We start from the raw sequence: 12,462 nt of genomic DNA on the forward strand, positions 1-12,462 counted from the left end.
GAGGAAGAGGCTGCCTTTGGGGGGAGGAGGAGGCTCGGCTCGGAGCTGACCGCGGTGCTGAAACCCGACCTCCGGCTGCTCTGGGATCAGTTTGTGTGCGCACAATGAACGGCCACCTGATGATCCACCAGAGTGAAAAGACCACAGGTTACTTGAGCAGACCGGAATCAAAGACGGTCGCTTTCAAAATAAAAGCTGTACCACTGATTTAAATCAAATATGATGATTGAAGAATTTATTTAACACATTCAAATATCTGTCTGTCTGTCTGTCTGTCTGTCTGTCTGTCTGTCTGTCTGTCTGTCTGTCTGTCTGTCTGTCTGTCTGTCTGTCTGTCTGTCTGTCTGTCTGTCTGTTGAATCTAATAACATTATGCTCAGTGTAATAGGTTACTTTTGGTGGTGGGATTTGTAATAGGTATGGTGGGTTTTTTGCAGGCTATTGTTATAGCTAATGGACAATGGGCCGTTGTACTTCGTGTATTAGGGTGTTTGCATTTCTTGGTAAGGAATATATTTTCTCTTGGATGGTTCTGAGTATGATATGTTGAGCACTGATTTGCTGTGGGAGTTGGTGTGCCTTTTTTATTGCCATTTATGGAGTCTGGTGAAGTGTGAGGCTGTGGTTCAGGGTGGTGCTGAATATACAAAGATCGATCTTTATGTCTGATCAATCTTAAGGACTATTTCCGCTGATGCTCCGTGTTTGTGTCCACTGAGCTCATTGAGGTTTTTGAGGCTTTGGTTACCTTCAGGTTGTCAATGTGCATGGGTCAGGTCATGTTTCTTTGGAGTGTGACTCGTAAAAACACAGTCATTTTGGCCAGTGTGAGGGGGGTGATGTTCAGGGAGAGGAAAATGTTTCTTTGTGATTGATGTTTTTGGAGAAAAGGATGAGCAAATGTTTGTTAGGGAGTGCAGTAAAACACTTTTTTTTTTATTTTTTTTTTTTTAATCAAAAGGTTTCAACAAAAAGGGGACGAACAGATGACAATGAAAAAAACAAGAAAAAATCTTACATCCATAAACTAGGGAGCACAACAAACCAACAGGGACAAACATGGAGGTGACAATACATCAGGAACAAACACTGGGGGGAAATCAACAACTAACCGACAAGGAACAAAAGGGAAAGCAAGACTAAATACAAAGGGACTAATCACAGGACCAGACACAGCTGGGGAGGGGAGGCAGAAACACGAGGGCAACACGTGACAACAATGAGACAATCAGACAGGAGGGAAACCAAAGACAGGAGGTAAAACTAGACCAGACACACAGAGGGAAAACATTTCAAAATAAAACAGGAAATTACAAACACAAAACAAGGATCATGACAATGTTGTGAGGTTGATTATCATAATTTAGTTGTTGCAATAGGTTTCTATATTAGATCCATGTTTGGAGTTTTTTGGGGCTGGCAGTCACAACAAGCTGTAAGATACAGATGGCCAAAAATAAAAGGTCACACACTCTAATATTCGCCTTTAGCTTTGAAAACGGCACGCATTCTCTGTGGCATCGTTTCCACAAGCTTCTGCAATGTCACTACATTTATTTCTGTCTGCATTAATTTTTCGCCAAGATCTTGTATTGATGACGGGAGATTCAGACCACTGCGCAAAGTCTTCTCCAGCACATCCCAAAGATTCTCAATGGGGTTCAGGTCTGGACTCTGTGGGGGCCAATTCATGTGTGAAAATGATGTCTCATGCTCCCTGAACCACTCTTTCACAATTTGAGCCCAATGGATCCTGCTATTGTCATCTTGAATCTGCAACAGATTAACGTCTTTTTCACGACCACAGGATATGTCTTTCGACAAGACTGTTTAATAAAAGAGAAGCTACTCACTGCATCAGTTAGGGTTAAATAACTGGTTGCCCGCTGAAACATAATCACCCATGCAGTAATTATCCAATGGGAGGCTCTCACCTTTTTGCTAAGTTAAATCCAGGTGGTGATCTTCTTTTTGGCCAGGCAGTGTATAAGCTGCAGTGAGGGAAGATGTAGAGGAAAAAAAGGATAATGCTGAGGAATGCAACTTTTGGGACACCAGATTTGGGAAATAAAGGGGTGTGGAGCGAGTAGAAAAAACCTTGTCCTTTATTTGTTGGTTTGTGCAGGAAGCTTCGTTCTTGGAATGAGTTTTTATTTTAGTTGATTGCCTTAGCCAGCTTGATAACTACCCAGGAGTCTCTTGTTCTCTGTGTGATTCTGAGGCTTGACTAAGAGTGGGTTTCTGCAGTGTGTATCTGATTGACATCAGAGGATGTTTTGGAAGTGATTTCTGAACAGGGTTGCCATTTCTTGATGATTTTTGTGTTGGCTTGGCCTTGATGAAAGAGAGTCTAGCCACCATGCATGTATCATTCTTCATTTATTTTCTGGTGAGAGCAAAATGTGTTGTTGTCTGATTTGGTTCTGGAGTCAGTTTATTATGACTTTATACGCATGATGAAACATATACAGCCGCTTGGCCAAACCAAATTAACTTCAAGAATATGGATCTATCAAAACTAACAAAGCAAAACCAACCAACCAATCAAAATACTTTAATAATCCCAGGCCAAAATAAGGTTTTGCTACAGTTGTACCATACAAGAATGAAATAAGTACAAGTTTTTCTAGAAATAAATGAAGCCACAGGCTCCCAGCACATGAGGCCCTGAAATGAGGCAGGACGTCCTCCACGGCGCAGAGACCCACTGAAGACTCAGATCCATGGTGAAGCTCTAAATGCAATTCCTGTCGACGCCAAACAAGATAAATCCTGGTGCAGCCATGTTTTGATAAAGCACATACACTGCAGATATTCTGACTGATTTATGGCTAACACTGTGAACTTGTCCATCATTAGCCTGTTATCTTACATTGCCCATGATGGGAGGGGGGTACACAGCTTATATCTATCTCCGTAAATATAGACCCAGCTCTCTCTTTGGTTTACCCTGCATCCTCTGTGTCCTCCAGATTTCAGTGGGGATAACCATCGTTCCAACCACCATGCTAGCCTGCTTTAGCGTGATTAGCTTCTAGACATTAGACAGGGGGTTGCTGCGCAAGAGATGAAAACAACAAACAATATCTCTCTACAAGAAAGCTAAGAGAGGGCGCAGTTTAGTAAGTTACTATTAATCTACTACAAGTTATTGACAAAAAATAACAAATAACATACAATAACAAAGCTAAAAGTTTAAAAAGGTACCAATCTAGCTGGAGCAACTGCAATAGGCTTCATGCACGGTTGGCTCATAAGTACTAGACCAAAATCATAGGTCATAAAACTGGAGTGGCAACAGTTTGGGGAGCAAAGTGAGACACGTATTCCTACAAAGCAGTGGGCGGTGCAGAAAGAGAAAAAGAAGGGAGCAGGAGAAGTTCACCAAAAGGACAGTGGGACAACCCAGTATGAATAGCACCCTTTTGTCTTGGGGAGGTACCAAATCAGGTTAAGTGAGAAGTGTCAACAGCCAGAGACGGTACAGCATGTAGAGATATGTTGCAGAAAAACCAGTGATGTCAACTCAAATGAGAACAATTGTGTTACAGACACATCAGTAAAAAAGGAATACAATTTTTGGGAGAATTCTAGGGAGACTACAGGATTAAGGTCTACAGTGTAAAAAAAACCCTGAAGAATTACAGTCAAAAAATGTCAAATAGCAACAGTGAAAGACCGTAAACTCCCCTAAAGTAAATCACCGTAGTAGATGAAGTCAATCCCTGTAGTATATGCAGTGAATCACCGTAATCCAAGACAAAGTACCTAACCTTTAATTGTGCTGTTTTAATATGTAGAAAACACAATATTTTACTGTTAGAAATATTAAATTGAGATAAAATTAACGGAAAAAATACCATAAACTTAGAAAAATGTAAATACCTTAAGATTAACTGTATTATTCTTTTAAAATTATAGATCTTGCTGGAAAGTATATTTAAATGTACAGTCTAAAAGCTTTTACTATTCAGCAAGAATGTACCTTCATTTCTACAGAAACTGTGTTAAATATATTATATTTGTTTTTTGATTTCAAGATCAAATGTTTAAATATGTTGTAATATGTGTCTATGTGTCTAATTTGACAGTAAACATTTTATACTCATTAGTGTTTCCAATGGGTGACACTTTTTTAGATAAAAATCAAACTGTATTTTTATTTTATAATAACTAGGATTTATATTGGCCTTTCGTTTAAGATGTAAACTACGCATTCTGGTCAATTTAAAACACTGCTGCGATTGGGAGTTAAGTCTGAACAGCGCGATTTTAAAGGTGTGTGTGTGTGTGTGTGTGTGTGTGTGTGTGTGTGTGTGTGTGTGTGTGTGTGTGTGTGTGTGTGTGTGTGTGTGTGTGTGTGTGTGTGTGTGTGTGTGGGTGTCTGCTGTATTGTTGCAAAATTCAAGCACTGACACCTGTCTGTTCTCACATTCCCGCACATTTTACCCTCTGTCTTGTGGGAAGCAATGTTTATTTTTTCATATTCTATCCCAGTCTCAAATTGGACGAAAGGACACAATAAATATAGCTTTGCCAGTGTGGTTCCTTATCACAACTGACCAAGATGGCCAAAACATTCAATGCTCAGATTGACCCAACTACAATCTCTGTGATATAAACATTGAGGGGGGGGGGGGGGGGGGGGTTGCAAATACATGACATGAACCATTTTCATTTTACATGTTTATAGCACTAAGTAAGGCAAGCAGAAGAAGTTTCCTACAAAAACAATATTTAAAGTATTTTTCTTAGATTTTCAAACTTTAAAATGGATCAATTTGACCCTGAATGTAAACAGGAGGGTTAAATAATAAATGAAATAATTGCAAATAGCTACCACCTGCAAACTGTATTTCAGAGAACATTTTAATTCTAATTGTGTGTATAATAAGTCAAATTTAATAATAAGGAATACATTTTCAAAGAGTTCCTGGCAAAAAACTGTTTCCTCTTAATCCTAATCTGAAAATGAGTAAAAATATTGCTTTAATAAGACATTTTGAAGGGCTTTTATTTTTGAAGTTCCTGAAATACTGTTTGCAGGCAGTAGCTATTTGCAATTATTTCATTTATCATTTAGTTTGATTTATTATTATTATTATTCTTTTTCTTCATCAAGAGACAGCCTCTCAGAATGTCAGCAACTTCTCCCTCAATCTATTAGATTTACTAAAGCATGTTTATAAGTTGGACTATTTACAAAATGTTGAACCTACTCTTTGTTCACCATTTCATCATTTCTTTCTCTCTTAGCTTCTCTAATGCTTAGTTTTTTTACGTCTTATTGTTGTTACTGTAATGCTCTTTATTTTTGTTGTGAGAAGCACTTTGTAATTGTATAGGTACTATATGAATAGTTATACTGATAGTATTGTTATTATCATCTTTACTATTATTTTCTAAGATTTTCATTGTTGTGTTTTTTTATGGCTGCAGGTGGATCCTGCCAGCCCACATCAAACCCCCGATCAAGAACTTGTGAGCCTTCAGGCGGAAATTATGTAAACATCCAATGACTCGGACACATTATTAGAGGTAAGCCGTGGTAGGAGAGGAGTGGTAACACCTTTGTATTTAGGCTGCAAGACGACAAAGGGGAAATAAAGGCTGCTGATGCTAATAATGATCCGAGTCATGTGATATTGATTGTCTTCCATACCTTATCCCGGTGCCGATACTTCTATATCCCAGATAAAACAGCTGCACGTGTTCTCTTAAACAAATCATTTACTCCCTAAAATTATTTTCTATTGCTGTGAAGCATTTCCTTTAAACAACTGTATTAAGTTTCTCTCAAAACCTACATTTGACAAGATTCTGTCTAATACATCATGATGTCTTGATTTGGAGCATTACATTTATATTTGACTGAATATAGCCCAGCGCATTATATTAGGAACCTCTGTTGATGTTAGCCATGGCCATCTTATAGATACGTTATCTATTCTGCTGCTGATTTAATCACATATTTGTTGTTCTATTCAATCAGTTTCATATAACCAGTATGGATCAGTTCAAAATTGCCTTGATCGGTAGAGGTATTGGATTGGATCAGGACATTTCTATTTTTTAACTCCTGCTCTGATGCTGTTATAAAAGTGGCCTGCAGAACTATATTTGAGAGTGCTGGGTTCTTTTTTGTAGAGTTAATTTGAGCTCAGTTTATCAGAAGGTTGTGAACGTATCTCTGTAGCATTTCAACAATCCTAACTAACTTAAGCTTTGTGTCTGTTTTCTGTCTGCAGAGGGGATCACTCCAGTCCACAGTGAATACCTGAACATACAAGTCTTCAAGCAAAACCGATGAAATGCATGCTTGAAGTTCCTGTCTTATGGACATCATGTTCGGGTGAGCCTCTGTCCCATGGTGAGCGCCCTCTTCAGTGAAGTCTGGACTCTGTGACTCATTACTCTTGATGGATCGAGGGCAAGTGGGACATCTTTCCGTGATGTTTATTCAGTCCACCATAAATACCTCTACTGCCGCTACCCTTTGTACATATGGACACATGCTGTATTTTCAAGGTTTCAACACTACTCTCTGAGTTAACTGGACAAGTTTCTTGCTTCGGGCCAGTTCCAACAGTTGTTTCACAAAATGCAAAAGTAGTTTCTTAAGCTTTGCCAATGATAGTCTGTATCTTGATTTACTGTGAGCTTATTTGCTTTTCTCATTTTGATTTACCATCAGCAATTATTGAGTGTAAAATCTATGCCAACCAACTGTAATTTGTAATATATTTCCCTTATTTGCAAAGAATTTCTGGCAACCACAGCTGCTGGTAATTAACTGTACATTTGATTTATAATAATAAAATATTGTAATATAGCATACAGTTGTACTGTTTTTATCTCCAAGAAAGACCGTAATTAGCTTTACAGCATTCTGTTGTTTTTAATTAGTTTACCGTCATCAGGTTTATATTGTAGCTGTTATTTTTAATGCTGATAACCGTAAACTGGTTGACAATAAAACAATTTTTTAAAATGTTTATACCGTAAACAGAAACGGTTCTTAACTCCTTCCCACGCTTGGCATTGTGCTTGCTGATGTAAGGCTTGCATACAGCTGCTCGGCCATGAAAACCCATGCCATGAAGCTCCCGGCACAGCTCTGGTGCTGATGTTAATGCCAGAGCTGGTTTGGAACTCTGTGGTTATTGAATTACAATCACAATCAGAATCCCTTTATTAGTCCCACAGAGGGGAAATTTGAATTTGCTACTGCAGCAACAGAGCCAAAGACAACTTTACAAAAGAAAATATGCATTAAAAAAAACACAATTTACAAAATACACATCCTGTAGTGAGATATGGCAGCCAGGTAAACATTTTTATGTTTATATATTACACAGAAATTGTTTTTGCATAGCTAGTCAGTTTTTTGTTGTATGTATGGGGGGTCTAACAGGGGCCATGCTGGTTGTACAGTCTGACCGCTGCAGGAAGGAAGGACCTGCGGTAACTCTCCGTGAGACACCACGGGTTCAGCAGCCTGTCACTGAAGGAGCTGCACAGAGCGGAAAGGGTGTCCTGGAGGGGGTGGGACACATTGTCCAGCAGGGAAGACAGCTTGGCTGCCATTCTCCTGTCTCCCACCACCTCCACAGTGTCTGGAGGACTCCCCAGCACAGAGCTGACCTTCTTTATTAGTCTGTTCAGTCTCTTCCTGTCAGCAGCAGAGAAGCTGCAGCCCCAGCAGGCCATACCATAGAAGATGGCTGATGCCACCACAGAGTCATAGAAAGTCTGAAGGAGTGCCCCCTGCACCCAAAAAGACCTCCGTCTCCTCAGCAGAAAGAGTCTGCTCTGTCCCTTCTTGTAGAGAGCACCAGAGTTGTCGGACCAGTCCAGTTTATTGTTCAGTTGAACACCCAGGTACTTGTAGGATTTCACAATCTCTATGTCCACTCCCTGGATGTTCACTGGGGTTGGGGCGGGGGGTCCACCACCAGCTCCTTGGTCTTCCCTGCGTTGAGCTGGAGGTGCTTCTTCTGGCACCAGAGGATGAAGTCCTGCGTCAGTTCTCTGTACTCCCTGTCGTCCTCGTTGGAGATGAGGCCGAGGATGGCAGAGAAGTCGGAGAACTTCTACAGGTGACAGGTCGGTGTGTTGTGTGTGAAGTCAGCAGAGCTTTGGCTACTTTTACGCACTATGCGCCTCAGCACCAGGCGACCCCGCTCTGTAACTTTACGTGGTCTGCCAACGGTGGCATCCTATTACAGTATCACGTTTGAATCCAGTGAGCTCTTTAGAATGACCCATTCCTTCACAAATGTTTGTAAAGGCAGACTGCATGGCTAGGTGCTTGATTTCATACACCTGTGGTCAGGGGTGGTTTGTCTATTAGGGCGATTTTGGCGACGCACTACCAATGGGAAAAAGAGGGATTTTTTTAACTCACTTACTACTCTCAAGATGGCTAGCGTTCAGTGCAATTCCATTGTGTCTTTGAAAGAAGTTCTTTTTAGTCGGGGGCAAATCCAGATAAATTAGCACTTAAAACAATCAGGACCTCCAAGACCAAATTTAACCATTCAACAAGTTTCTACAAAGGGCGATAAGACCTACACCCTAGGATTTTCTAGAAATTGGTATGAGCGAAAAACCTGGCTAGCAGGCTGTGAAGTAGCCAACACAGTCTTCTGCTATCCCTGCCTACTGTTTCACCCTGAAGGTGGCACGGCAGACAGCAATGCTTGGACGTCGACTGGTGTAACAGATATGCACCATCTATCTGTGGAAGATCCACACGGATAGCTGCTTGAGATGTTCATCTTTTGGGAGGGTGAACATTGCCACTCAACTGGATGAGGGTACAGGCTAGCTGTTCGTCCCCACAATGATGAAGTGAGCAAGAACCCTAACATCCTCAACCGGCTTGTCCAGTGTGTGAAATTTGAGCTAGCTTTGCGAGGCAAAGATGAAACTGAGGGCTCCACCAACCCTGGCATTTTTCTCGGACTGGTCGACTTCGTGGCACAGTTATATGAAGTTTTTGATGAGCATCTAAAACATGCTACGGTGTTCAGTCTATAAATACTTGACTTAATATGCTGCCCCTGTCTTTATGTTGTTTCTGAGCATATCTTTTGGCCTGTTTAGCTATTTTACATCATTAGATTCATGTAAATAGTTAATAGAATAATAAGTAGAATAATTTATTGTGGACCCACACCATTTCTGCTTATAGAGACTCCAGGATGCAACTTTCTTCCATAGCTTTCCACCTGTAATTTATGTAGCTAGAGGGGAAATATTTCTGTACTGTGTTGCCATCTGGTGGACACAAGAGGGATCTCTGTCTGAGTTAATCATCTAACAACAAATTGATATGGTCTTGCTTAATGTACCTATTGAATGGGTCACCTTAATCATTATCAGAAAAAAATTGCCCCCCCTGAGATTTTTTTCAGGAGCCGCCACTGCCTGTGACAATGGGACTGAATGAAACACCTTGATATCTTTCTTTCAGTCTCGGACAGTATCTCGTCTCCGAACCGTAGTTGGGATGCTCACTAGCCTTTGAATGTCTGACCTTGGCTCGTTGTCAGGCCGGTAACCAGCCGCCCAGGCTATTTTTACGTTAACAAAAAGATGAGGAGGCGTTTGGGTGCCGTTGGAACATCCGCCGCTTTATTTCACTCAGACCGTGATAACATGTCTTGAAGCAGGTTCATAATGAGCTAAACTGGACACTTTTCCCCTCTCTACACTACACATGTGCGCCTCTCCGCGGTCGTCACCATTACACAGCCAGACAGTTCTCTTTCCCCACAACCCCCAGGTGCACACGTCACACACATACGTCCCGGCTTCCGTTACTAAAAGGGGACAGGCCAAGCCTGTAACAATCTGAATGCAATGATTAAGAGGAGCGCCTAATACTTTACTCTATATAGAGTACACTTAAAAAATATTCTACCTTCTGTCTAGAGCAGGGGTCTCAAACTTGCGGCCCGCGGGCCCACTGCGGCCCTCAAGACGATAGTGTGCGGCCCCCACCTCAATATGAAAGTTTAATGTTAGTGCGGCCCGCGAGTTTGATACGAATGGCACTTTTCAGTGTTGTGTGCAGAGCTGAACGAACCTACCAATCACGGTGGGGTATATTGCTCTCGGGGGCGGGACATCGGCCGCGGGCTCAGAAGCGGAGGCGGCCGCGGAAATTGCTGCTCAGCGGGACAGAAAAAGAAGCGGAAAAGACGTATCGGCTAAACACTGAAACTCCAACGCGACAGTGACACCAAGTGGAAATATATATTACACAGCCCCAAACATGTCTTTTTCAAAGCCTGCAGTGAAGAGAAAGGTTGGTGATGAGCACAGACAATTTCAGGAAAAGTGGGAAGTGCAATATTTCTTTGTTGAACACAGGGGCATCCCGACGTGTCTTATTTGCAGAGAAAGTTGCAGTGCACAAAGAATACAATTTGAAACGTCATTACACAACTAGACATGCTGAGGAGTATGCAAAATACCAGGGAGATGAGAGAGCCAACCGGGTTGCTAATCTTAAAACATATCTACTGAGGCAACAACATTTCTTTAAGAAAGCGACCAAAGAGAATGATGCAGCAGTCGAAGCTAGCTACGTGGTTAGTGAGATGATTGCTAAAGCAGGAAAGCCATTCACAGAAGGTGAATTTGTCAAAAAGTGTATATTACAGGCTGCAAGTATTGTCTGTCCAGAAAATAAAGGTCAGTTTAGCAACATCAGCCTTTCTGCCAACACCGTGGCAGAGAGCATTTCTGACCTGTCAAGTGACATTTATGATCAACTGTGTGAGAAAGCAAAATGTTTCAGTGTATACTCAGTCGCTCTTGATGAGACCACAGACATCACCGACACTGCCCAGCTCGCAATCTATGTCCGTGGTGTTGATGACAATTTTGAAGTCATAGAGGAGTTGCTCACAGTGATTCCAATGCATGGCCAGACCACCACTCAGGAGATATTTCACCAGCTGTGTGATGCCATTGAGAATGCCGGTTTGCCATGGAAGTGGTTTGTTGGAATAACAACCGATGGAGCGCCATCAATGACAGGGAGGAAAAATGGACTGGTGGAGGAGGCCATTGCTCTGCACTGCATTATCCATCAGCAGGCTCTTTGCAGCAAATGCCTGAAGTTTGACAATGTGATGTCTTTCGTTGTGAAATGCATCAACTAAATCAGATCCAGGGGCTTAAAGCACAGAAGGTTCTGTGCTTTTTTTTAGAGGAAATGGAGTCAGAATATGGGGATGTGCTCTACTTCACCGAGGTACATTGGCTCAGCAGGGGAAACATGTTGAAGAGATTTTTGAGTTGAGAGCGGAAGTGAAAGCCTTCATGGAGAAAGATGGGGTTGCTGTTCCTGTGCTAAGTGATCCCAAATGGCTCATGGACTTAGCTTTTTTTGTTGATATCACACATGAGCTTAATGTACTGAACAAGAAGTTACAAGGCCAGGGGCAACTTGTTAGTGCTGCCTATGACGACGTGAGAGCATTCTCTACAAAACTTATGTTATGGAAAGCCCAGCTTTCTCAGACAAACCTTTGCCATTTTCCAGCATGCAAGGCACTCATGGATGCAGGCACACCATTCAGTGGTGAGGAGTATGTGGAGGTCATTTTGAAGCTACAGGAGGAATTTGATCACAGATTTGCAGACTTCAAGACGCACAGAGCCACATTTCAAATTTTTGCGGACTCCTTCTCCTTTGATGTGCAAGATGCCCCTCCTGTGCTTCTAATTGAGCTCATTGACCTGCAGTGCAACTCTGAACTCAAAGCCAAGTTCAGGGAGGTGAGTGGAAAAGCAGACAAGCTCGGGCAATTTTTGAGAGAATTGCCCCCCAGCTTCCCTGAGCTTTCACGAATGTTCAAGCGGACCATGTGTCTTTTTGGGAGCACATGCTTGTGCGAAAAGCTCTTCTCTACGTTGAACTTCAATAAGTCCAAGTACAGGTCTAGACTTACTGATGAGCATCTTCAAGCCCTACTGAGGGTCTCAACTGCTTCATCCCTGCTTAAGCCAAATGTGGCTCGGCTATGCGAGAGGAAGCGCTGCCAGATCTCTAGCAGCAAGAAGTGGGCAGAAGAAGCCATGTTCAGAACAGTTTATGTTCAATGTTCCATTCATGTTCAGAAAGTTAAATGTTAAAGAACTGTTAATACAGATATTTGAATCTGAATAATAATAATTACATTTCTCTAGTCAGCAACTATATGTGGTTTCTTCAGTCTTCTATATCTGCTGTATTATTATTATTATTATTATTATTATTATTATTATTATTATTTTCATTTAATTTATTTATTACTGATTGATTTGTTTTTTCTTATGAATTTGTTAATTTATTTTTTCGTCTTATTTTGTGTTAACAAATAAAAATAAAGACCTTTGATAACATTGGAATGTTTTTTAGTACTTTTCTTGTGGGAAACCTGATGCGGCCCAGCCTCACCCAGA

Source organism: Eleginops maclovinus, chromosome 20 (assembly GCF_036324505.1).
Source record: "Eleginops maclovinus isolate JMC-PN-2008 ecotype Puerto Natales chromosome 20, JC_Emac_rtc_rv5, whole genome shotgun sequence".
Taxonomy (NCBI): domain Eukaryota; kingdom Metazoa; phylum Chordata; class Actinopteri; order Perciformes; family Eleginopidae; genus Eleginops; species Eleginops maclovinus.